Source organism: Parasteatoda tepidariorum, chromosome 8, assembly GCF_043381705.1.
Source record: "Parasteatoda tepidariorum isolate YZ-2023 chromosome 8, CAS_Ptep_4.0, whole genome shotgun sequence".
Lineage (NCBI taxonomy): Eukaryota > Metazoa > Arthropoda > Arachnida > Araneae > Theridiidae > Parasteatoda > Parasteatoda tepidariorum.
The window spans coordinates 44,442,322-44,447,292 of record NC_092211.1 but is presented as its reverse complement, the minus strand read 5'-3'; positions in this window follow the sequence as shown (position 1 = coordinate 44,447,292).

Here is a 4,971-nt window from a genome sequence, read left to right as displayed (position 1 = left end):
CCTGAGTGTAACAAACAGTCAAGACAGTTTGGAGTGAACTCCAAAAGCTCCATTTCAATGAACTGACCCATCGTTACATAATTTTGGCTTGGAAGGAAGATTCTTATTTCACATCAAACACAATGAGGACGAAAAATATCTAAAATGAAACAGAACCCGGCTGAAAATAAACTGCAGAAAATCTAGAGAAAAAATGCAGTTTGAAGTCTGTGGTGATTTTGCTAATTCCGCTACAGAATTTTTGAAGTCGAAACACTGCAAAATTACTGCAGTTTGTAAACAGCAGTGATCTTGTAGTAGTATCAACTTCAAAATTTTTACTGTTATATACAAAATGTCTGTATTTAGTGGTGTCATCTATCGTGAGCTATAGGAAATATTATAGTTTTTGTTGAAAAAAAAATTCCTTTAGAAAATAAAATTTATAGTAATTTTCTTTTATCATAATCTATTCTCAATTTAATTATCTGATTATGAAGTATAGTATTTGTGAATGCTTTTGTTATGAATATGTCGACACATGGTATCCTGGGATTCGAACTCGCTTCCTGTCTGGCGTGAGAATGAGTGATTAGCCCTCTCGACTATAAGCCTGTGGCAGGACGGCTGCAAAGAGCTATATAGTTTCATGCGCTGGGTCTTGTTGGCAAGGATTAATTTTTGTTTGTTAAATCAAATAAGGTGAAAACACAGTTAATAAATTTTCTCAGAGTTAACAGTTTGAATAGCATAATTTCACGGTTATGCAATTGTTTTGATTGTATACGGTAAAATAACAATTATATGAATTATTACTTAAATGTGTTAGGTTGGAGTCCCCTTGATATTAGGCCTACCATTGAAGGGTTAGTGGAACTTAGTTTTACTCTCTATGCTACGAGTTGCTTACACGATTTAGACTTAGCTGGTCAACTCACACTGCTCTAGCCTAACATTTAATGCAGTACTTGCAAAAAATATCCCTCTTAGTAAATAAAATAACGGGAAGATTTTCCTTTCGGTTGAGATAACCATAAGAAATTTTAGTTGTTTCACTCACTCTGTAACGCACTATTTATATGCTTTTGACTTAGCTAATCAATTCGTACTGCCTTTGGCTCACCTTGAAAGTAATGTCCACGAAAAATTTTTCATTGGTAGACGAATCATAGGTAATAGACTCCTTGTCATTGAGCTTACAAAGAAAGGATTTCGTTGTTTTCCACGCTATGTATCACAAATGCAGGAGTGCAATCCTCTGCTCATAATCCATGAGCTCTTTTGTTTTCTGGATTGGGTCCAAAATTGCAAAGCTATGGATTTGAATCGTTAGTTCAACGCGTTGATAAAATAAAAGAATTTTGAATTTCTTTTTGCAATGATTCTATAAATATTTAAGGTAGAGATTACGAAACACCCTGTACACAAAACCATAATTAAAAATATTCGTAATATTTCTTTTTTTTTCATATACAGTTAGGGATTATCCTATACTTTGGATGGTTATATTAAAGCGTCAAGGAACAAGGAAAATAAGTGTGGCATAGCACACATTTCCAAGCTATCCTTTAGTTTGAAGAACTTGAAAATGCATTTTCAATTATTTATTTATGCACATAATATCATTCTCATTACATTTCATTGTTCAATATAATGATACATATATTGTAATATTTATTAGAAGCATTTTATGCATTCTATTGTAAATAAAATACTCCAAAATATAAATATAAAGGATGTATTTATTTTTTTGCTTCTTGCCTCTTACTTATCTCTTATTACAAAATTGGAGTTAATTAGAATATAGAAATTGTTTTTAGAACAATCTCAAAAGTAGGATCCTCTCTTTAAAACTAACGGAGTAATTAGCTGTTTTTTTTAAAAATAAATAAATAAAACTAAAAGATGTTTTGGATACTTAAGATAGTGTGATGGAAAAAAAAATATTGATTCGATAGCAAGAAAAAAATTTTTATTTCTATAAACATACATGGATAGTTGACTGAATTTAAACAATAACAAGCTTCTTAAAACTCCAAGAAATAGAATAGAAAACTTCCAATGTATCCCTCCGCTTATTTTATGTTTACTAGGCTTTGTGTTGACAGGCTTCATATTCTAGGAAGTTTTATTATAGTGATTTGTATTTAAATTTACCCATAATTTTACCATTCCTGAAAATTTTATGTAATTTAAAAATTCTGAATGGTCATGAGCCGTAAATAAATTTGAAAAAAAATTAATATCACAACATAAATAAAGCGTGAGATTTGCCATGTTTTGAGTGTTATCCCATATTTGTAAAAATATCACACTTTGATATTTCTTGCGCAGCATCATAGCCAGCTTGTGGAGTTTTCTGAATTCGTCTGTTGCTAGTGTCGTTGAAAGTTAAATTAAAAGAACGCTTTATATTGCAAACACTACAAGTATAATAAAATTAGATGGAGCGCTTTTTTTTTTCAATTTAAGCATAAAAATAAATCAGAAGTAGTAACTTGGAAGCTTTACGATGAATTTTAATCCCTAACGCCAGCTGTGCTTAACTTTTACAGATACTCATTCATATATAGATTTATACAAATGCTTATAGTAAGATATAAATATTTGTATTTTACTTATATATTTTAACACACTTAATTGAAATGTACAGGGCTAAAGTAATTTAGATGTATAATTTAGTTACTTCTAGCTTGTAGATCATCTATAAAATTTAGTTAATTCTAGAATAATAAATTCAAAAGCAACAAACTTGCAGTTTATTTTATTTTTTTACTTTATAATTTTCTTTCAACATCCGACCCAATTTTTTTGAGTTTATGGCTACCAGTGCTCAAATCCGCAGCCTTGTAATTTTGAACCCTGTTCAGAAGATAAGGGAAATCCTGAATCGAGATTTTCGAGAAATTTGCCTTCGTGGAGGACTTTTTGATTAAACTAACCCACATAAGCGTTACATGAAGAGGAAAACCACGAAAATATCCTACGGTTAACCTGATTGCAAGGGGACTCTAACTCATTATCCGTCTATCACTCAGGATACTTTACGCCAGCACTGTGGTCGGTGAGAGCTAGGTGCGAAATTCGTATCGACCAGCTTTTGCTGGGATTCGAACCCGGGTCACCTCATCTGGAGGTGAATGCTCTATCCTTGAGAAATCATAGCTCAACTTGCATTTCATTGATATTTATAACAAGGACAACGCCAAGATGTAGCGGCGAGTCGCGATGGCTGAGGGGATACAGCGTTCGCCTTCCAATAAGGCGAACCGGGTTCGAATCCCAGTCGATACGAATTCCGCATCCGGCTTGCACCGACCACAGTGCTGACGTGAAATGTCCTCAGTGGTAGACGGACCATGGATTAGAGTCCCCTTGCAGTCAGGCTAACCGTGGGAGATTCTCGTGGTCTTCCTCTCCATGTAACGCAAATGCGGGTTAGCTCTATCAAAAAGTCCTCCACGAAGGCAAAATTTCACCCCATACTCGATCCAGGAGTTCCCTCTTCTTCTGAATTGGGTTCAAAATTACAAGGCTACGGAGTTGATCATTAGTAGTCGTAAACTCATAAAATTGCGTTGGCTGTTCAACGACGGTTATAGAAAAAAAAATGTACCGACGAAAATTGAAATGCTAGCGCGAGTTCCGGACTGAAAAGCCTAATAACGGCATGATTCTCTAGGAAAGTGAGGATGATAAATTCTAGAATTTTTTTATAATGGGCATGAAAGTTACATTGATGGCATCTATTATGAATATGGAGTACTGTCCAGCAATCGCGGAAATTCCACCCAACACCAAACTCGCGTACTTGCGGTTACTGTGTTTACGGAAATAAGTTAGATCTACTAGGGTTGAAAGATTAAACGCTTTGCATTCTCTTTGGAAAATTCATTTCATGATTTCCTCCCAATTAGAAATCGTTATATTCTTGTTTCCAATGCAGCAAACATCAGACTTCCAGTCTCGTGAGGGCCTAAGTAAATGGCGACTAAATGAGATCCGACTCAGATCAAAAAATGTATCTAATTTCGTAGCTTTAAATACCGACTACTTTCGCTATTAGTCTGCATATTTAAGGTGACCTTATTAAACCACTACGATTGTTTTTTAATGCGTGAAATTCCATCCAATATATCAAGGGATACTCAATATGTTTGAGTTTCTTTTATAATTATTTTATTTTCTCGATTACATGAGTATACATCTCAGTGAAAAAAGCATGTAAGGAAAAGTATGTATTATACAACCTATGTTAGGTACTAATTCAGAAACTTTAAGTTATTGTAGTGTTGCTACAACTCTCTTTCCTTTTTATGACTATCAGTGAGCCTATTTCTGCCCAAACTGTCTGACTGTTTTAGATAGCCTCTCTGTAAATAAATTAAGCAGTTTTGGTCTGCCAATTTTTGTGTAAGGGTTGAAAACCTGTGAAGAGGGGCAGGAGAGAGGTGAGGAAGAGAGGGGAGAGGACTGGACTAGCTGCTAGAAGAAGTGGAGAAAAGGATTTTTGGTAGAAAATTCTGAAGAATAAAGATACATCTACCCTGAAAGAATGGCTGCAACAGGACTGAACAATTAAGATAAATCCAGCGAATAATATCCTGCCACTTACAAATAGATCATCAGCTCCTCAACATTTTTAAGCACATGTGCAAGATAAGTGACTTTAGATTTTATTAACTCCAGCAGTGATTCCCTTTTCTTAAAGATTCTTCAAATCTGTTTGTCACATGTTGATATAATATAATTTGTATAGTATAATTTAATATAGTATATAGTAATATAGTATAATTTGTAATGATCTTATTTTATTATGCCACATGGTCAAATTTATTCTCATGAGTAAATCTTGATAATTGAGTTGATCATCATTAAAATTGCTTAAGTTAATTCTATCCCTTGTGATCATTATTTCTGGACAGATATTTTTTTTATACTTTATTTGTATGTGTTGGTGATGATTTGGGATAGGCCTTAGTTGTAAAAATG